Source organism: Crotalus tigris, unplaced genomic scaffold (assembly GCF_016545835.1).
Source record: "Crotalus tigris isolate CLP2741 ecotype Arizona unplaced genomic scaffold, ASM1654583v1 scf7180000024376.1991246, whole genome shotgun sequence".
NCBI classification, from domain to species: Eukaryota; Metazoa; Chordata; class Lepidosauria; order Squamata; family Viperidae; genus Crotalus; species Crotalus tigris.
The window spans coordinates 1,127,919-1,151,303 of record NW_024100546.1 but is presented as its reverse complement, the minus strand read 5'-3'; the positions used below and the strand labels follow the sequence as shown (position 1 = coordinate 1,151,303).

Below are 23,385 nucleotides of genomic sequence, written 5' to 3'. Positions count from 1 at the left end.
ACAGGTACCCGTCCTGGAACCTGCCTAAGGTCCTTCTAGCCTTGACATCAGCACCCTTCGAACCTCTTGAAACATGCTCACTCCATCACCTATCACTGAAGGTAGCTTTCCTTGTGGCAATTACTTCAGCAAGGAGAATCTCAGAACTAGCAGCACTGTCAGTAAGGAAGGATCTGTGTACCTTTTTCAAAGACAGGGTCGTTCTTAGACCAGACCCGACCTTCATCCCGAAGGTAAATAGCATCTTTCACAGATCTCAGGAACTTACGCTTCCTGATTTCTGTCCAAGACCCAAACATAGGCTAGAACACAGATGGCACAAGCTAGACGTACGGAGAGCACTGTGTTTCTACGTGAAACGCACCTCGGCTTTCCGAAAGACTGAAGCATTATTTGTGTCCTTTCAACCATCAACTATGGGAAAGAAGGTATCTTCTTCCACCATAGGCAGGTGGATCAGAGCCTGCATAGCGCAGACCTACGTCTCACAGGATTTGCCAGCACCCACTCAGGTGACTGCCCACTCAACTCGGAGCGCAGCCACATCTGCGGCGTGGCTAACGCAAGCTCCGGTGGAAGAGATTTGCAGGGCCGCAACCTGGTCCTCACCTTCGGTTTTCATTCGACATTACCGTTTAGACTCCCTAGCAGCAGCAGACGCGGCTTTTGGCAGAAGAGTTCTTCAACAGGTCGTATCTGCTCAGAGTTCGGTAGCCTAGACATTCCCTCCCAGGGGGACATGAGGGCTTTGGTATGTCCCATCCATTTGGACTCTACAGTCATCCTGCTGGAGAAGGGGCGTTGTCTTACCTGAACGCCTTTTCTCAGCAGGATGATGTAGAGTCCAAGCCCACCCAGAGGATAGGTCTAGGCAGGGATATAATAAAGATATAATAAAGAGCTGCAATGTTAATTCCAACAAAGTTTCTCGCCTAAGTCAAAACTGGGGTCACGCCCAAAGGAAGGGGTGTGGCCGAAGTTTTTACCCAGTCTGCCAGGCAGGAAGGCCGTCATAGAACCCATCCATTTGGACTCTACATCATCCTGCTGAGAAAAGGCGTTCAGGTAAGACAACGCCCCTTCCATGTCATTTTTAAATTCACTTTCAAATCAGTCTTTATCTTATCAAGTAGAGGAACTTATCAAGAGGCACTTGTTCCTCTTCCATAGCAAATTTTAGAGGCAGACATTTTTAAAATTAATTTCTGGGTCCATTGTCCAAAAATATCTTTCAGTATGTCCAGTACAGTACAGAATATTGTGCTTCATTCTGTAATTGTAAATCTAGTTTAAGTATTTTTCTCCTTTAATTATAATCTTTAGTTTCCTCTAGGTTCCTTCTATTTTTTTTTAAAATTCAAAACAGAAGCATTTTCCCACAGGAAGGATTCTTCATAATTAATCCCAAAACATTATTTCAGGTTTTTCCAGACTCTTAATCTGTTTTAACTTTCTAAAATCAAAGCTTTTATCATCCTTTTGCTCTTTATTTAAAAAAAACCCTTGTAGTTAAAACTTCTTTTGCTAAGGATTGGAGGAAACTTACAAGACCTGGTGCTATAAAATATGTCAATCAATTCTCTTGTCTCCAAAAGTTCCAAACTTTCTGAGTGTACTATCTTGCAATCTCCTTGTGAAGAGCAGCTCTCTAAAGCAGAGGCCCCTAACCTTTTGGGCACCAGGGACAGGTTCTATGGAGAAAGATTTTCCCACGGACCAGAGGGGGCGGGGTTTCGTGTGCTGCCTGCATCCTGCAGATGGGGCTTCGCTTGTTTGCACGGTTGCTAGCATGCTGCAGATTGGTGCTGGTCCAAGGACCGGGGGTTGGAAGATCTTCTTATGGAAGATCTCCTTGTTTGGAGAGAAATTATCAAAGAGCCAGTCTGGTCACCAGCTCTTCATTCTGCCAAGGTCGTCAGCTCCATTTTTTGTGGAGCCATCTTCAGTCCACCATTTATTTCTTTCCTGGAGCTCTAACAGAAGCATATTTTCCAAGGAAGCTATTGCTACACTTCATTCTGAGATCCTGTTTCTAATACTGCATCACTCTTTAAAAAATGAATCGGAGAAATAGGACCAGGATCAGAATACTTGATTAAGTACTAGAAATTAAAAGGATATGAAAGCATCATTAGATACCTGAAAGGATGTCACTTAGAAGATCAAGTCATACTCTCTAATGTTCCAGAATATAGATAAAGGAGTTAATAGCAATAGCACTTAGACTTATATACCACTTTGCAGTGCTTTACAGCCTTCTCTGAGAGGTTTACAGGGTCAGCATATTGCCTCCAACAAAATGGGTCCTCATTTTGCCGACCTTCAGAAGGATGGAAGACTGAGCCAACCCTTGAGCTGTTAAAAATCAAACTGCTGGCAGTTGGTAGAATTAGCTTGCAATATTGCATTCTAACCACTGAGTCACCACAACTCTTTTAGCTGATGAGTAATAGATTTAGTCATCTTACTCCTTCCACTTTGTGGAATTTTTTGGGCTGGCAATGGAAAGCCAATTTTTCTTTCAGTTTAGGTTATATTGAAATTTAATATCAATGAAGGCTCGTACTGCTGAGACACAAACCGCCCAGAGACATGTTCTGTGAGATTGGTGACTATATAAATATGATTTAAATAAATAACACAATTTTCTAGTTTTGCTCTCTGGTAATGATGGAGAAATACAGGAAGCATCAGCCCATATGTTACAGCTGAACGTTAGAATTTTCATGGCCTTATAAGAACATTTTTTCCAAAGTTGCTGGTTTTCTGCAGTGTGCTGCTACATTAATGTCCTATAAGGTGTCCATACAAAAAGAGTGTTTGGCTTTTTAAAGCAAAAGGCCAATATTTAAATAAAATAAATAGTAACAGTGCATATCCATGATCTCTGGAAGATTTATATATTTGTAAGATTTTAAGAAGGGCTTGATAATGGTTTCAAATATAAGATTTTCTCCCCATCTCATGGACTGCTTATAAGTGCTATCCTATTTACAACAATCTCTGTGCAATTAGAAGATAGGTTGAGTATTTTGTGGCAGTTCATCAACATGCCCTCAAGTCCTCCATTGCACAACATCCATTCTGTAATATCAGGAGAGAGCCAAACTATGTGGGAATCATAGTGTCACAGTACCATAGTTTCTTTTAAAAAAAAAAAAAAAAAAAAAAAACAGAAATGAATTTTGATGTTGGCAGAAATGGAAGGGAAAGTGACTCTAATGAACTGTGTGCTTTCCCAACTCTTTCTCTTTTGTTGTTTCTCTAATACCTCTTAATTCAGCCCTGCCTGGTATGTTAGAACATAGTTTCCATAATGTGCCAACCATGGGATGAAACCAATTGCCTGCATGAAATTGTTAAAGTAAAGTCAGTGTAGTTAGAAGATGAGGAGCAAGAGCTTGTAGCAGAGGGCTTATTCCCCGGGAGTACACATTCCTGTTGAACAGCCAAGGTTTATTGATTCAGGAATTATGGCTGGATCAGAAGTTGGTGTGTTTGTGTAGATATAGAAGGTAATAATTTAGACTAATTTCTTGAATTCCTTAGAGAAAAGGTAGAAAACAGACATAATAAATAAGTAAACTGCAGAATCAGGAATTCACCTCTGAGGAGCAAAATTTAAACAAAAGGGCAACCAAAACTGTAATTTCAACAAAAGTTGAGAGATGGATTTTTAATGAGCCAAAAGGAAAGACAAAGCAGCTAAATTATAGCACAAAAATTAAAATGGATATTGAAGCTGAATGACACTGGAAGTTTCAAAAGAGCTACACAAAAACATTCTTGGTGTAATCTTTGTGAGGATGCTGTGTTTGGAAATTGACCTTTTAAAGACTTTGTTTTATGCATTTTAATTGTGCAACTATGCCATGGAATTACATTAACTTTTTGTTTTCATCAGGCAATATATGTGCTCATTCTTACTAATGAGTCCTAAAAATAAATAGCATTTAAATCAATCTTTTAATGAAGTTAACATAGCACACATAAATGCGCACACACATCAACTTTCCAAACATTGGGAGGGGGAGGGAAGTCTCATAGAATTTAATAAAGACCTGAACATTAGCATATGGCTCTTATTAGCACTGGAAAATGTTGACATTAAAATATTGCATGCATTGACACAATAGTATTTGAAAAGAAACTTCAGCTAATTTTAAAAAGTTCCTGTGCCTCTGACTGATATTTTTATTGTATAAACATGTTCATATTGTGTAACTTCCTCAGCTGTATGCCAGATCACATCCTCATGGCTGAACCTTAGTTTATTTTCCATTTGCTATAAAGTCTGCCTACCAGAAACATTGTTTTAATCTGATATGTCTGCAAGAACAATTTAGCACGGTATTTCCAACACCATAAATGAAACATTCATGGAAAAGCTATTAATGTGTATTTTCCAATTGCCAAATTTAAAAAGGGAGTTCCTTTTAAGTACCACAGAAAAATGATTTTCATTACAAAACAAGTTTCACATGAAAAGTACTTAAGGCTGTCATCAGTGACTCAGATCTTCATGAATTGAATGACCAACAAAGGCTTGTCCAAATTGGAATGTATCCTTTTTATTCATAAATAACACGTTCAATCTGGTTTTCTGAGTTAGACAAGATGATGGAGGAAGGTACCATTTTCTGTTGTCATAAAAATTGCAGTCTGGAGAACTGAATCCCGGAAGAACATTTTGAATATCTCTAGTATGGAACTTCTTTGTATCAATTGCAATTCCATGACATCTAAAAGGAGTGGAGTAAGATTCTTTTTTTAATTTAAAAATCTTCATCAAATCCTACCATTTAAAGGGAAAAATAGTTTTTTTTCCGTTTTGAGCAAGGTGTTAGAGCATATGATGCCAACTCATCATCATTTGTTTCTCAATGAAATTCATTACTGAAGGTTAGGTTTGGGAATGGGACAGATAGTTTTTGTTTCCTTGAATTTTTAAAAAAATGTTATTTATTTATATTCTGTCTTTATTATTTTTACAAATAACTCAAGGTGGTGAACATTCCAATTCCTGCTGTTTTTCCCATAATAACAACCCTGTGAGGTGGGTTGGCATTATAGACATTAATAAAGGCACTATAGGTTTACATCATACATCTTAGTAAGACTGCCCCATAGTCATCCGGTTAGCTTTCATGGCTAAGTCGGAACTAGAACTCACAATCTCCTGCCTTCTAACCTGGTAACTTAACTACAAGACCAAACTGGCTCTCAGTTTATACATAAGATGGGCAGTTGTAGTGACCCTAACTTTGAACAGTCACTAAGCAAAGTGTGATAAGTCGAGGACTACCTGTGTATAGAAGTCTGCCCTTCTCCTGGTTTTATTCTTTTAGCACCAATTGTGAGCAATGCTGCTGGGCCATTGTGTGATTGGCACAAAGTTACCAGGTGAGTTTTTTGGTCCAGTACCTTAACCCAGGCTTTTCAACCTTTTCACCCATTCTACCACTTTCAGGATATGGCAATATCTGAGTACCACCAGTCGCCTAGCAAGGTGTCAAAAACTTGATGACACCCCCCCCCCAAAGGAAAAAAGTGATGAAATACAGCTAGTCCTCGACTTACAACAGTTCGCTTAGTGACTATTCAAAGTTACAATGGCACTGAAAAAAGTGTCCCCCAAGCCACAGCCAAGCAAGACATCTGCCTGCCTGCCTGCCCGCCCGATGGCGCTCTTCCTCCTATCCGAGGTTTTCATTGTTGCAAGCATTTCTTTTGAGAATTGGCAGCAGAGGTGGGGGAGTGTTTGGTTTTTATTCCCCCTGTCTGCTGGGTGGTTGCAACAGGTTTTGGTCACTTCACATGACCCTGGGACACTGTGACCGTCATAAATATGAATTAGTTGCCAAGCATCTGAATGTAAATCATAAGACCCTGGAGATGCTGCAACATTCCAGCTGATCAGCGCTTCTTCTGGGCTCAGCAGAAGCACCAGGATCAGCGCCGATCCTGACCCTGATCCTGGTGTGTCCGCTGAGCCCTGAAAGCCCCAAAGAAGCGCCGATCAGCTGGAAAGCGGCACTGATCCTGGTGCTTCCGCTGAGCCCTGATAGCCCTGCAACTCCAGCCATCTCTCACTCAGGCTTGTGCGGTGCTGCCACCTGTTCAGTTCATTCCCCTCCCCCGCTACCACTTTTCTAGGATGGTCACGTACCACCTGCCAGGTGACAATGTACCACAGGTGGTACCCGTACCACTGGTTGAACAGCCCTGCCTTAACCATTACCTCACACTGCCATTTCCTATCCTACCCTTTGCTACACCTCTTTTTTAGGCTGCTGAATGATATCAGTCCTGTTATCTGCAAAACTGATCCTAGCATGCTAGAATTCAGTGGGGAATTCTGGAAACCATACAATGTTAGGATCCCTGGGGAACTTCCCCAGAAGCAATAGGATTATATATTTTGTGGAATTTGTACTGCTTTTTAGAAGAGAGAGTATAAATTGCAACCAAATGAAAGAAAGAACAAGTGAGAAAGATGCCTACAGGAAAAAACAAAGTACAGATAGTCCCCAATTTACAAACATTTGTTTAGCAACCATTCAAAGTTCAAACAGTACTGAAAAAAGTGACTTACAACTGGTCCTTGCACTATTGACCATTGCAGCATCACCATAGTGACGTGTTCAAAATTCATTCTCTTGGCTACTGTTGTGTATTTATGATGGCTGCAGCATGTCAGGGTTATGTGATTGCCATTTGCAAGCTTCCCAGCCAACTTCTGACAAGTCAATGGGGAAAGCTAGATTCACTTAACTATATGATTCACTTAACAACCATGGAAAAAAATATAAAATTGAGTGACTCACTTAGCAACAGAAATTGGCAACAGAAATTCTGGTCTCATTTGTGGTGTTAAGTCAAGGACAACTATATTACACAGATATATGAGAGAGAATAAAGTTCTAGACATTATTGTTTACTTTGATTTAAGATGGATATATATATATATGTTTTCTGAGGTTTTCACGGATGTTTGTATGTAGGTCTTTGGTTATTCGGGTTTTCTCCCGCGTAAAATTGGAAGTGTCTTGGCGACGTTTCGACGAAATCCCATTCGTCATCTTCAGGCTGGTGTTTTCAGCTTCGTGCTTCGAGCAGCAAGGCTGCTTCGAGCATTGCTGCTCAAAGCACGAAGCTGAAAACACCAGCCTGAAGATGACGAATGGGACTTCATCGAAACGTCGCCAAGACACTTCCAATTTTACGCGGGAGAAAACCCGAACAACCAAAGACCTACATATATATATATATATATATATATATGTAGGTTTATATTAACATTTATATATCTTAGTTATTAATCTACATAAATGTATATTGTATATACATTTGGTGCATCTAGAAAGAAATCAGGCTCTAAGGCAGTGTTTCTCAACCTTGACAATTTTAAGGCACGTGGACTTCAACTCCCAGAATTCCACAGCCAGCAATTCTGGGAGTTGAAGTCCACGTGCCTTAAAATTGTCAAGGTTGAGAAACACTGCTCTAAGGAATTGATTTTTTTCAAAAAAAAATTGATATCCTTTTAATATGATGTTTTAAAATTAACACAATAAAGTGGGCCACTGAAAGAATCATAAAATGCAGGATAAATTTACTCAAAGTTTATCATTTATCATTGATACTAGCAGAGCTTTCCCAATGAATAACTTTGACTGTACAAATATAAGCAGAAATATTGAATATGGATGATTAAATTTTATTCCTCGCTGAAATAATAATAACCCATTTACATTTCATCTTCTTATTCCATTCCTAATACTAATAGCTGTTAATGTATACTCATATATGTATCCTATTATAATTTATGTTGATTGCTTTTATTTAGTATCCTATGACTATCACCGAGTGTTGTATCTTATTATTTATGATGATTGTATTTTATGATTATGATCATGATTCATGACTTGTTTGCATGTACACTGAAAGCTTATTCACTGGAGACAAATTCCTTCTGTGTCCAATCACAGAATTCTATTCTATTCTATTCTATTCTATTCTATTCTATTCTATTCTATTCTATTCTATTCTATTCTATTCTATTCTAATGTGTTAATAAATACAGGATTTTGTTCAAAAGCTTGCACAGTTGTTTCTGCTTCCCATGTAGCACATGTGTCTGATGGTTTCAGTCACACTACAAAAAGCAAGGTACTGCTAAGAGCAAAATTTGGAAAGCAGGAAGCGGCTTTTGTTCTTGGTTACTTCAGTGCTACGATTTCCACTACTCGGTCTGTTCAAAACAGTTTGAAGCTGAGCTATTATCATCTTCAATTCTGCCAACCTTGAAATAAAAAGAATGTGTAGAGAATACCATGAACCAATTACTGGTCTCTCTGTGGATCTTGGAATAACAAAAATCCTTTGGAGCCCACTCACCACAAATAGAAAAAAAAAGGTAACAATCCCCTCAGAATCTATGTTTTTATTTGTGCTCTTAGTGTTTGTCTGGTCACTTGCAAAAAAAAAAAAAAGATGAGTGATTTCTGAGAGCAGGAGATACAAATCATCAAGCTACCTTTTCTCAAGTGGCTGTAAAGACCCACCAGCTGTGATAATGAAAAATAGCACATCAATATTTTTGCAACTATGCACCTTTGTAAATGTGATGGCTGGAGAGAAGCAAGGAAAGAGATGGGTTTTAAATAAGCAGAACACTGAAGCTTAGTGGTGGGAACTCTAGGAGGTGGGAGGCAGGGTGAAACTTCAGTTCACATCAGTGGGATAATAGACCACCCACAATCTCTGTGGTACTGCAGAACTACAAAAAATACACAACTCTTTAAGTAAATCAATGGAGCTGGAAAAAATTGATTCAGTTCTCTGAACCCACCAATATCATATACTGGGCCAGAACTGGTTGTGCTTAAAAGTCCTACCTGTTGTACAGTTACCAGCACAGCTATTAAAATCTCTGCGTCAGAAAGTCAGAATCATTTGTACACACACCCATGCAAACCTGCTCATGCTTTCGACTTACTTTCCTTTTCTACTAGGACGTGAAAACAGATTTGAGTTTTTTGCCTACAACCAGCTGCCTGTATACTATATCCATTACAGAAATGCTCTACTGGCATATAATTTCCCCCTCATGTCTTCTGACTGAGCAGATTGCACTTTCTTGGTTACAGATGGCTTTCCTGTCATGTACGCCCTGTAGCCTTCATGGCAGCTGTATGTCAGACCTGCTGCTCTACAAATGTTCTCCTTTTGGAGCACCCGGCTAATATTTTCGAAAGCACTGAGAGTGTTAAAGGGCTCTTTTCTAAGAGTTAAATGGAAGGGTGGAGTAGAATTGTTGAGCAAAATGGAAGGGAGCATAACTAGAGAGAATAAGATAAAAGGCCAATTAAATGTAGGCCTAATATTGAGAGAACTTTTGCACTCTGAGTTTTATAAAGGCATCACAGTAATTTCCCAAGAAATCTGGCAGAATCCCACTTTAGGATAAATGGGCTATAGCCCAGGAATGACTGCCAATCGCACCGGCAAAGGCAAACATGCCAAGTATTTTGGCAGAGAACAAAACTGAGAGATTTAGAGTCTATTCTCTCTTCATTTCACAATGATATTTAGTGTTCTTAATGTTTTGTTTCATTTTTTCCCAAATTTTATCCAGACTTTTTCATCGGTTTACATCTTATGCTCGTAGATGATTTGATTCTTTTTTCTGGCATCTGGAATATATGTATGTATGTATATATGTATGTATGGAATTTTTTTTTTATATATATATATATATAAAAGGAGCACCCATTACCATTGCTCCTCGAAGCACGAAGCTGAAAACACCAGCCCGAAGATGACGAATGGGACTTCGTCGAAACGTCGCCAAGGCACTTCCAATTTTACACAATTTTACACGGGAGAAAACCCGAACAACCAAAGACCTACATATATATATATATATATATATATATATATATATATATATATATATATACACATACACACACACATACATACATACACACACATACACACATACATACATACATATGTAGGTCTTTGGTTATTCGGGTTTTCTCCCACGTAAAATTAGAAGTGTCTTGGTGACGTTTCGATGAAGTCCCATTCGTCATCCTCAGGCTGGTATTTTCAGCTTCGAGCTTCGAGGAGCAATGTGTGGTCTTAGCTGTTTCTTCCTTTTAACTGCCAGTGGGGGTATGAACTGATTGGGTGGGAGCTTGGCTGTGTTCTGATTGGGTGGAGGTGTGTTCTGATTGGTTAGGGGCTTGGCTGTGCTCTGATTGGATGGGGGGGTTGGCTGTGCTCTGATTGGATGGGGGGTTGGCTGTGCTCTGATTGGATGGGGGTGTTCTGTTTGGGTGGGGGCTTTGTTGTGCTCAGGTTAGTCTGAACACATCTGACCACCAAACCAAATTAACCAACCTACTCCAAGAATCCACATACAAACCCCTAAACACAGATCCCACCACCTACCTGGAAAAAACACTAGATCCAAAATAAAAGCCTCCCCCATTAGCGAAGAGATCCAGCAAAGAATCATTCCCAGAGAGAAATCATCCAGATGCCCCAAACTCTATGGTCTCCCCAAGATACACAAAGAAGGAACCCCACTCAGACCCATAGTCAGCTCCATAGGCTCACGTCTACAAAACCTAGCCAAATTTCTCGCCAAACAACTACAGCCCTATGCAGAATCCATCACCTCACACGTAAAAAACTCATTCCAGTTTATAGAGATCATAAAGAAACAAAACTTACAGCCCAGCGACCTACTAGTGAGCTTCGATGTCATATCCCTCTTCACCCAAGTGCCTATCAAAGAAGCCTTGACAGCTATCCAAAACAAATATACCCCCCCCAAACACATCTTAGATCTGACCAACCACTGCCTATCCAACACATACTTCATCTATAATGGACAAAAATACAAACAAACAGAAGGAGCACCCATGGGATCACCCCTCTCACCTGTCATTGCAAACCTCTACATGGAACACTTTGAAACCCAAGCTCTAGAAAAATCAGATCACAAACCCAAACTCTGGCTCAGATACGTAGACGGCACCTTCATAATCTGGCCACAGGAGAAAGAAAAACTGGATAACTTCCTCACATACCTCAACAGCCTACACCCCAAAATACAGTTCACCATGGAAACAGAAGCTAATAACCAACTTCCCTTCCTGGATGTCTTAGTCTACAAGAAATCCAATGGCTCACTAGGACACACCATCTACCAGAAGAAAACACACACAAACCGCTATCTGCACGCTCTCTCACACCACTACCCAGAACAGATCAACTCCGTAGCCAAGACACTCATCTCCAGAACAAAACACTTAGCTGACGAACAACACCTAAAAACCGAACTACACACTCTCACCAATGTACTAACATCCAATGGATTCCAAAGAAATAAGATTACAAACCTAATCTGAAAAGAAACCCCCACTAAAATCCAAGACAGAGAACAAGAAAACGGCAAAGCCCTCCTCCCATACATAAAAGGCACCACAGACAGAATCAGCAAGATCCTCCATAAACACAACATCAAAACAGCATTCTGCACAAACAGAAAAATATCCACCATCCTAAGAAATCCCAAAGACAAAATTGAGTTAGAAAATCAAAGAGTATATGAAATCCCATGCACCGCTTGTCCCAACACATACATCGGACAAGCCAACAGAAGAATAAGTGCACGCACTGAAGAACATAAGAACTCAGTCAAAAAAGAGGAACCAACATCTTCCCTGGTCCAACACCTTAAAGCCACAGGACATGAAATTGACTTTAAAAATACCAGAACTATTGCCAAAATTGAACATTTTAATAACAGAATAATCAGAGAAGCCATCGAGATAGAAAAACGCCCACACAGCATGAACAAGCTAGATGATACCTCCCGCCTACCAGCCATTTGGAAACCCGCCCTTATTGACAAACGACTCCCTAACACAAAAAATGATACCAGACCCACACTCACAAAAACCACACAGGATGTCACCACCACACATCCACGCAAAAAGCAAACCCAAAGCCACACCGATGATGAGGCACGACCACAAACCAGAAGCCAGACCACAGCTGCAACATTAGCCACTTTAAACCCCTCCAATCCATACATGAAGCAAACTGACACCCACCATGAAGATGAGGCACGACCACGAACGCGAAGCCAAAAAATAGCAAGGCAGCCCAAAATCTTAAATCCCCCTGCAACTCAGACTAACCCGAGCACAACCAAACAGAACACTCCCCCAGCCAATCAGAGCACAGCCAACCCCCTAGCCAATCAGAGCACAGCCAAGCCCCTAAACAATCAGAACACACCTCCACCCAATCAGAACACAGCCAAGCTCCCACCCAATCAGTTCATACCCTCACTGGCAGTTAAAAGGAAGAAACAGCTAAGACCACACATTGCTGCTTGAAGCACGAAGCTGAAAACACCAGCCTGAAGATGACGAATGGGACTTCGTCGAAACATCGCCAAGACACTTCCAATTTTACGTGGGAGAAAACCCGAACAACCAAAGACCTACATACAAATACCCGCGAAAACCTCCGAAAACATATATATATATATATATATATATATATATATATATATATATATATATATATATATATATATATGAGAGTAGAAGACATAGAGCGGAGAGAGACGCCCGGATTACAACCCAAAGGGGCGGGGAGAACCAGTTGGAGTCCGAATGGAGCACATGGTGGGATCAAGGGAGGATTGAATGGCCTGCACCCCAAGACCCCTAGTGAAAAGAACAATGTATAAGAGGGTGAGGGGAGTATGGAAACAATGATCACCCGGAAAAGGGGGGGAGGATCCCACTTAACCTAAGAATCAGTGACGAGGGAGTGAATGGGAGTGTACGAAGGAGGAATAGGAGAGGGCTGCATGCTGATGTCAAGAATACATTTAGAATACAATCTAATCAGCTGGGACTGATGACGGGTCCACAGGCCGGATGCAAATGCTTGGTAATCTTATATAAGTTTTTCCCATTAAGTAGCCTTAACCCTGACGATGTTGGAAGTTTCCGATGAAAGCTTGGTTTTTATTAAAAATTTTCCTACTTGGATTTTCGTGTGTGTGTGTGTGTGTGTGTGTGTGTGTGTGTGTGTGTGTTCCTTAGGTTTGACTAAATTGCAGCTAAAAAGCCTGCTTTATCATTTATATTTTTGAAAAATAATACATCCTACAATGATACCTTTAATACCATCAAACAAGAACATCTGCCTATTCCAGGTCTTTGGGAAAGACTTGATAATCTGGATAAAAATGCTAGTCTAAACATCTACCTGATTGTACAATGAATCATAATAACAATAATTCAAAGAACTGCAAATAGAAATAAAAAGACTGTGACAAAATGAAACAAAGATAGCACCAATCCTAATAGGTGCCTTGTGTGCAATCCCAAACAATTGTAGCACTATTTGAATACATCGGCACTGACAAAATCACCATTGGTCAATTGCAAAAGGCAGTTTTGCTTGGAACAGCTTACATGCTGCGACGATGCCTCTAAGACTATTAAACTACATCTGCCTATCTAAGGTTCTTGGGAAGGACTGGATAGGTGGATAAAATGCCAAATCTAGTCTAAGCATCTGACTGCAATGAACCATAGTAATAATAGTAACAACAACAACAACAACAACAACATTGGGGGGAAGTGATCATGCAATATTAGAATTCAACATTATGGAAGCACAAGCAATAGAATACAGTCAAACTAGAGTCTTGGACTTTAAGAGAGCTAATTTCAATAAACTTCTTCTGGCTTGGGAAGGATTCATGGATGAGAATCTTCAAGGGGAAAACTACTCAAGAAGCTTGGGAAATTTTGAAAAGTGAGATAATAAAAGCCCAGTCTAGCACAATATCAACAAAGAAGAAAAATAACAGCTCTCAAAAGAAACCAGCATGACTGCATAAAGAACTCTGATAAATTGAAAGATAAAAAGGACAAGTATAAAAAGTGGAAAGAGGGGTACATAACTAAGGCAGAATATCAGCAAATAGCCCGAGCCTGCAAAGATGAAATGAGGGAAGCTAAGGCTCAAAATGAACTAAGGCTTGTGACCAAAGTCAAAAATAACAAAAAAAAAAGCTTCTTTCAACATGTAAAAAACAAGAAAAAAGTTAAGGAAATGATTGGTCCATTAGTGGGGGAAAGTGGCAAGAAGGTGACAAGCAACAGGGAAAAAGTAGAACTATTTAACTCAATTTTTTGCATTTGTCTTTACACAAAGGAAAAAAACAGTCCAACCTATCAAAAATAGTGCCATAAAAAACAGAATAGAAACACAAGATAGGCAAGAAAATGGTAAGTGAGCACCTGTCCAGCCTAGACGAGTTCAAATCACCAGGATCAGATGGATTACACCCCAAGGTTCTCAAGGAACTGGCAGATGTGATCTCAGAACCACTGAACTATATTTTTCAAAGATCTTGGAGCACTGGGGAACTACCAGAGGACTGGAAAAGAGCTGATGTAGTTCCCATCTTCAAAAAAGGGGAAAAAATGGATCCAGGAAATTACAGACCTATCAGCCTGACCTCAATACCTGGGAAGATTCTGGAAAAGATAATCAAACAGCAAATCAGCGAACACCTAGAGGCAAACAAAGTCATTACTAAAAGCCAACATGGGTTTGTCAAAAATAGATCATGCCAGACAAATCTTATTGCATTCTTTGACCAAGTGACAAAATTAGTGGACCAGAGGAATGCTGTGGATATAATTTACTTGGACTTCAGTAAGGCATTTGATAAAGTAGATCACAACCTACTACTTGATAAGATAGAAAAATGTGAATCAGACAGCATCACCACCAGATGGATTCGTAGCTGGCTGACTGGCCGTATTCAGCGTGTGGTCCTCAATGGAACTGCATCTACATGCAGTGTGTAGTGGGGTGCCCCAGGGCTCTGTTCTAGGCCCAGTGCTCTTCAACATCTTCATCAACAATTTGGATGAGGGGATAAATGGGGAACTCATCAAATTTGCAGACGACACCAAGCTGGCAGGAATAGCCAACACTCCAGAAGACAGGCTTAAGATACAGGAGGATCTGGACAGACTTGAACACTGGGCACTATCTAACAAAATGAAATTCAATGGTGAAAAAAGTAAGGTTCTGCATTTAGGCAAGAAAAACCAAATGTACAGGTATAGTATAGGTGGTACTGTGAGAGGGATCGCAGAGTTCTAGTGGACAATCACTTAAATATGAGCTAGCAGTGTGCTGCAGCTGCCAAAAAAGCCAACACAGTGCTAGGTTGCATTAACAGAGGGATAGAATTAAGATCACGTGAAGTATTAATACCACTTTACAATGCTTTGGTAAGGCCACACTTGGAATACTGCATCCAGTTTTGGTCACCACGATGTAAAAAAGATGTTGAGACTCTAAAAAGAGTACAGAGAAGAGCAACAAAGATGATTAGGGGACTGGAGGCTAAAACATATAAGGAACGGTTGCGAGAATTGGGTATGTCTAGTTTAACGAAGAGAAGGACGAGGGGGGACATGATAGCAGTGTTCCAATATCTCAGGGGCTGCCACAAAGAAGAGGGAGTCAAGCTATTCTCCAAAGCGTCTGAAGGCAGGACAAGAAGCAACGGATGGAAACTAATCAAGGAGAGAAGCAACCTAGAACTAAGGAGAAACTTCCTGACAGAACAATTAACCAGTGGAACAACCTGCCTCCAGAAGTTGTGAATGCTCCAACACTGGAAGTTTTTAAGAAGAGACCGGACAGCCATTTGTCTGAAATGGTATAAGGTTTCCTGCCTGAGCAGGGGGTTGGACTAGGTGACCTCCAAGGTCCCTTCCAACTTTATTATTACTATTACTACTACTACTATTATTATTATTACTTATTATTATTATACTATTATTGATCATCGCACAGTCAGCCAGATGTTCAGACTGGATTTGGCATTTTGTCTACCTATCGAGTCCTTACCCAGGACCTGGGATAGGCAGATGTGGATGTTTGATGGTATTACAGATATCGTCGCAGGATGGAAGCAGTTCCTAATAAGGCCGCCTTTTGCAATTGACTAATAGCGAATTTGTCAATGCCAATGGTGTTCAAGTGGTGCTCCAGTTGTTTTGGGATTGCACCCAAGGAGCCTATGACTATTGGTACTACCCTTGCTTGCTTTTGCCACAGTCTTTCTATTTCTATTTGTAGGTCTTTGTATTTTGTTATCTTCTCCAGTTCTTTCTCTTCTATTCTGCTGTCTCCAGGCACTGCCACGTCCACTATCCAGACTTTTTTGTCTTTCTTATCGACAATTGTTAAGTCTGGGGTGTTATGTTGCAGGTGCTTGTCTGTTTGAATTCTGAAGTCCCAGAGCAGTTTAATTTTATCATTTTCTATGACTTTCTCTATTTTATGATCCCACCAGTTTTTGCTTACAGGCAAATGATATTTTTTGCAGATCTTCCAATGCACCATTGTTGCTACTTTTTATTATTATTATGGATCATTGCACAGTCAGCCAGATGTTCAGAGTGGATTTGGCATTTTGTCTACCTATCAAGTCCTTACCCAGGACCTGGGATAGGCAGATGTGGATGTTTGATAGTATTACAGATATCGTCGCAGGATGGAAGCAGTTCCTAATAAGGCCGCCTTTTGCAATTGACTAATAGCGAATTTGTCAATGCCAATGGTGTTCAAGTGGTGCTCCAGTTGTTTTGGGATTGCACCCAAGGAGCCTATGACTATTGGTACTACCCTTGCTTGCTTTTGCCACAGTCTTTCTATTTCTATTTGTAGGTCTTTGTATTTTGTTATCTTCTCCAGTTCTTTCTCGTCTATTATTATTATTATTATTATTATTATTATTATTATTATTATTGAGAAATTCTGATTTCTTGTATGTAATGGGGAGTATAATGCAAATATATCAGGCAGCTTTAGTCTTTATCATTTGCAATTTTAACCAGAGTCTACCCAGTGTGCTCATTTCTGCTGAAGAGAGTTATTTTAAGAATATAATGAGAGCATGACAATTTTTACTAATTATAGTGAGAGGCTGGAATATATTTAACTTCTGCCTTGGAAGATGATTTTTAATAGATATTTGTCAATCATTTTTAATTCTTGACCTTGCAGTGTTCAATATGCTTTGGAAACAATGTTAAAATGTAAGGAAATGATAAATTTCTAAACATAGCTGAGCTTAAAAATATGAAATATGGACATGTTGTCTTCGAGGTACAGGATTATTTGTAAGATGCCCTTGAGCATGATTAACAGTGTATAGCAAGCAGCTCTTGAGCAGCAAACCAGGATGTGAACAACAACAACAAAACATTCTAGTCTATCAAAAGGAAGAACAATACTGCTGGCCTCTGCTAGACAAAAATAAAAAAAAACTGGCTTTCAGCAGGAGCTGGCATGATCCAAAATGAATGAAGCACAATCGTTTAGGGTAGATCCACCCACCAGTCCTGCATATGTACATGCATATACATCCCCACAGTTGGTATGGAAAGGGAGTAAAATGCAGGTATATAAAGAGCCAACAGATTAAATGTTCACAGTAGAGTTAAATATCACTCAAAGATCACATCACAAACCACACACAAAGCGATATAAATGAAAGCTATATTTCGACACATAGGCAAAAACAGAGTTGACAATCTCAGACAGGCATCTGTGCAATGCCACACAGTGCCGGAATCAACAGTTGAACGCAATTAGAAAAAAATGCAGTATGAAGGAGAACTTGTCATTGTGACCGTTCCATCCTGTGTGACCATCCAAGCCAAAGGCAATGCTGCCTTGGAGTTAGCAGCCAAACATTATTGCCATTTTCTTCTCTTTCTAAAATAACAGTTATCCATAACGTGATCATCCTTTTGCCAGTCATAATATGTAAAACAGAAACCTTTGTGGTATTTTCATCCTTAAATAGACTTTCTCTAACCAGCTTATCAGTTACTTTTGTTAGATTTTCTGATCCATTATCATTGCATTTATTTCATTTTGAAGCTCCTTTCCTCTTTCGTTCCAGCTTTTGACCTTTACAAGAATCCTGAGAAATGTTAGGTTGAGAAACCTTAAGAACTTGTATGATTGATACACTTTGTCAACCAAAGCAATACAGGTTGTCCTCAGAACAATTGAGCCCAAAATTTCTGTTGCTAAGTGAGACATTTGTTAAGGGAATTTTTCCCATTTTATGACTTTTCTTGCAACAGTTGTTAAGTGAGTCACTGCAGTTGTTAAGTTAGTGACGTGGTTGTTAGTGGATCTGGCTTCCCCATTGACTTTGCTTGTCAGAAGTTCACAAAAGATGATCACATGATGCCAGGACATTTCAATTGTCACGAATATGAGTTAGTTTGCCAAGCATCTTAATTTAGATCACAGGACCATGGAGATGCTGCAACAGTCGTACGTTTGATTAACAGGCACAAGTCATTTTTTTCAGTGCCATTGTAATTTTGAACAGTCACTAAATGAACTGTTGCAAGTCGAGGACTATCTGTATTGAAGGCTCTTTTCCCCATATTTATTTTTGGAATTCACAGGTGAAGGAGAGATGCCACTAAGGCTAAGTTCCAAAGGATGCCCTCTCTACTGATGCTTACTGATTATGCAATTTTGGTACCTGGAAAAGTTCTTTATTAAGAACCTTTATTAAGAACTGACTGCATCTTAGATATAGGGTGTTTATCCGTAATTTAATTTTGCTGTAAGTTTCTTCTCTCTCTGCTTGTCTTCTGAATGTATACTTTTATTGGCCATTATTGGGAGAACATTGAATTGGAAAAGGCAAATATTTTTTAAAGGGGAAATGGAAATATTACCCAGGAAGTTTTAAATACTGAGCTGAACCTAGGGCAGCACGGTCTAAGTCCAAGAGGCTAACTTTGACAGTTGTGGCAATAATCCTGACTTAAAATTTATTTATGGTTAACAGATTGCTGTTAATGTTAGTTGTATGATTGCAAGATTGCTTCCAGAGGAAGGTTTCTAATGCTAACTGTTCTGTCTTTCCACTGGGTTGTATAGAAAAAAAGGGAAGGGCTATGAAAGAACAATATTATCAGTAATTCCACTTACAAAATTCTAGAAATAAGCAGAACAGTTATGTTATAAAAGTTCAGTCTGGAAAAACATAATCTTTAGCTAGCTAGCTTAGCCCACAAACTTTTAAACACATTTCACAACGGGCAATGATTTACTTTGAGATTGCTACACTGGCATATTACAGTATGAATGTACTATAATATAGGTAGGCTGGGTAGGGTGTAACAGGGTAGATAATGTATTCACAATATTTTCTCTTAATAAAGTTTTATTTATATACATAAAACTTTCCTGAACTTCCAGACATTGCTCTTGCACTAAATTGTACAGTGAAAAATTCAAAGTATATTATAGTACACAAAGTGTACTACTGTGTTAAAGCTGTGCAGAATTGATGTGTATGTAATAAAACATAATGCACTGAGAGATAGGTTAAAGTAAGAATCTTTTCATTGACACTTGTCAAATGGCATTGCCTTGTGCTTCTGCATTCCTTTCTAGTGGTCCTCTTTATTCTAGTAAGGTTCATATTGTAGATGAAGCATTTTCCAATTTCTGTGGGAATATTGCAGTCAGAGCAGATGTTTTTAAAGTTCTTTTTCTGTTTCATAGTAGGCTTTATTAATGTATACTTCATCAACATCCTTTGTTGTTTAGTAGAAGCATTATATTATATGTCATTAAGTTTGCTTAGTTGCTTTCTTGAATAATTTTGAAGATCTTCAACAGATAGACATTTGAGTTGTCCTTTTCAATATGGTACCTAGAATAGAAAATACAGGCTGAAACTCTAAATTTATTGTAGACCTATGCTTATTTGGAACTTAAGGTTTCATAGAGACCAAGAATATTATATGTTCAAGTTGAAAAAATGCCATTCTCTTTACTTACTCTTCTAGTATTTTATTGATCTCTTCCACTAAGCTCCATAAAAATAATATAAATAATAACAGGAGCTAAACTGCCTGAAACTGAGAGTGATTAAATTAGTAAGAATCTATGTAAATGTTAGGATTAACATCTCTGATTTTGGATTGCCATTTAGATAGGTTCAATTGACTTTTATCCAGAGCTTTATCAAAGCTTAGTCTGTAGATATTAATGCGTAGTTTTTATTTCCATATTAAAATGTATCAACTGCCCATTTCTACAGACTTTTTTTGTTAAATATGTAAGAGCAGGCTCAATTGTTTATCAACTCTACCATGCACCTTTACTCAGTTTTTCTAGTCACTCTTTTAGGATTTCATTTTTTTCTTTTTTTAATAATGTTTTTTAAAGTTTACAAATACAAAAATAAAAAACCTAATAATAATAAAAATATTTTTAAAAGTGCAGAGGTAAAGAATTATAAAGAAGAAAAAGAAAAAGAATAATGAAAAGAAAAAAAGATGCATAAGAAAATTTTTTCCCCTTCATCACAAGCACAGACTATTTCACTAATTTACCATCTTCTCTGATACAACAGTAAAGGATATTCAGTCCTAATCAGCAAAGGTTTATTAGGATTTACCAAAAATAACCACATACATACATACATACAAAATCTTAATCAAATAAATCAGTTTTATATTCCTTTCCTTTGAATATACTATAACACAGTAACATTACTTTCTCTGAAAACACAATAAAACTATTTTCTTCCCCTATACACTTACCTGTAAACAAAACTTTAAAGCCTCATCATTTTGCCTATCAAGAAAAATACATTTAATAATGTATAATAATAATAATAATATGAATTATTCTTAGTAAGAAGTAGAATATGAAGGAAGAAAAATGTAAATAAGAAACAACGGGGCAATAAGGACAAATATTCTAAAGAAAAATAAGAGGGGGAATGTAAATAATAGAAGATTACCGTTACGTAATCGCTGTTAAAAAAAAAGGGAGAGGAGTATGTGTGTGTGTGTGTGTGTTTGTGTGTGTGTGTGTTTTGTTGGTTAAAAATAAAATAAATAAATAAAAATTTTAAAGAAGAAAAAAACATTAAGAGCAACCAGAAACAACATATACATTTTAACCTTTTTCATATAAGCCAACTTTATATTCTTGATTTCATTTGGGGGGGGCTAACCTAAAGAGCGTGCTAAAGGGTTAGTAGAAGTGGTCTACATTATTTTCCCTTTCTTCTTTGTCACTCAATGAAATACTGTTTATGGGTAGAGAAGCTATCTTTTTCTTTCAACTGTAAGATTGGGACTTCAGTATCTATGTTGACTATACTGTTGAGTACCACCTCCTATCTGCCATCACCAACAGCCACTGACTTTGTTTTGCCCTTTGGGGTCCAGAGTTGCGTACTTGTGGGGGTGCAGGGCAGGCAAATAGATGCTGCTGTTTCTTCCCTTCGTCCTGATTGTATCAGGAAGGAAGAACAGTAGCAAGAACAGAGGGAAGTAACTCACAAGGGTTTGGCAATGCAGCAATCCTTCTCAGATAAGGGCTTTAGTAGTTGTTCAGCAATGCCAACATGCTGATCTTAGACTGGAGGACTTTTAGTAGAACATCAATTCTCTTGACATGTGGTAGAACTGGTGTACCAGCATTTTGTCAAGCCAGGACAATGAAAGAAGCAATTTTCTCCCAACTCCTGTGGAATCAGACTGCACACTGCACATTTTATTTAAAAAGTGTCCATGATCAGGCGTTCCATTGTGCATATTTATTGTCTGCTGATAATTCTTGATTGTTTATGGAAATTCCTGAATATTACATCTCATGCGTCTGCTTATAGGATGTTGTTTAGCATCTAGGAATAATTCAACTGAATGTTGCCTTTCTTTTGTGTTTCAGCTTGCAAAACAGTGATGCCGCAGAACTGACCACATTGATTGCAGTAAGTTAGTTCCTTTATGTCTGATATTAAGATAACTTTTTTCGAAGTATGACTCGTATTGAGCACTTAAGAATATTGGGCATGACTCCGAGAAAGTTAAATGTGTGAAAAATTGTATAGCTTTATTTTTTCTTCTTCTGTTCAATCATATCCAATTCTCAAAGAATGCCTGGACAAATCCCTGCAGTTTTGTTGACAAGGTTTTCAGAAATGGTTGCCATTGCCTTCTTCAAAGGGCTGAGAGAGAGTGACTGGCCAAGGACATCCAGATGACTTTGTACCTAACATGGGACTAGAACTCACTGTCTTCTCATTTCTAACCTGATGTCTTAATCACTACACCAAAGTAACTTTTGTGTAGCTTTATATGATTGGCTAATTAGTTATAATTGGATTGAAGCATGTCTTCTTTCTTTCTCCATCTCCATACTGAGAAAAGGCGTTCAGGTAAGACAACGCCCCTTCTCTCCTGTATATAGCATTTCTCACTATGTATATACCTACCTTCTTACTTACCTACCTATTTCATATCTGGAGAGCAGTATATTGGACAGAGTTAGCCTACTATATACCATTGGGTAGTTCCAGTGCAGTGATGCTGTTACTCAGGGGACTTTCTGTACCTAAGTATACTCAGTGTATATAGTGTGTGGATATGACCTTGGGAGATAGGAGGGAGAGCCACAGACTAGACCAGATATGTCAAACACAAGGCCCGGGGGTTGGATGCAGCCTGGGAAGTGGTTTCATGTGGCCTGTGAAGCCATCCTGGGAACAGTGAGGGAATGGCTCCCACTGCCTTGGCCCTGGCCCAGGCCGGCTGGCTGGGAACCAATGTACAATTTGTGGTGGCCATCTATGCTGAAACACATTCAGTCTCCCTCTGACTTTGCTCTGGTACCCATCATGAACAACCTGGCTAAGGAGAGCAAGCACAGCAGCAGCAACCTTGAGGAGCAGGTAAGTGCAACTGGGCCAGGCTGGGCATTTGACCTCTGCTGCCCAGGGCTCCGGGCAGCCTGCACCACCATCCAGCTCCCCCCACATGGCCTGAGAGGAACAGTGAGGCTCCTCCAGTGGACCATGCCTTGGCATTTGCCCTGGTCCCACCCCCTTCTGCCAGAGACTCTCAGATCTGTCCCACTCCTGTCCAGGCCCACACGAACAATGTAAAGCTGGCCATGCCCACCCAGTAGGCCACACCCACTCCCTCCATACCCACCCAGTAGGCCACACCCACCTTGGCCACACCCACCCAGCCCCCCAAGGGCAACTACAATGTTGATGCGGCCCTCAATGAAATTGAGTTTGACACCCCTGGACTAGACAATGGTCAGATAAAAGACAGCTAAACACTCAGAAGGAATGAGGGTGTGGCATAAGGGACTCTCCCGAGTTTCTTGCACTGTAAAGGTGAGGGAGGGGAGAGATTGCTTTCAGATTTGCAAAATTCTGTGAATATAATCATACAG

At 39.3% G+C, this 23,385-nt stretch overlaps 1 protein-coding gene across 1 annotated transcript in view; it reads left to right on the top strand.

The window, feature by feature from the left end:
• Positions 1-23,385, top strand: part of BAZ2B (bromodomain adjacent to zinc finger domain 2B) — a 260,570-nt gene that overhangs the window by 54,364 nt on the left and 182,821 nt on the right. Inside the window, exon 2 of the mRNA XM_039328386.1 lies at positions 21,871-21,913. The gene's annotated coding sequence lies outside the window, so the exon portion shown is untranslated. The remainder of the gene's footprint in view (positions 1-21,870; positions 21,914-23,385) is intronic.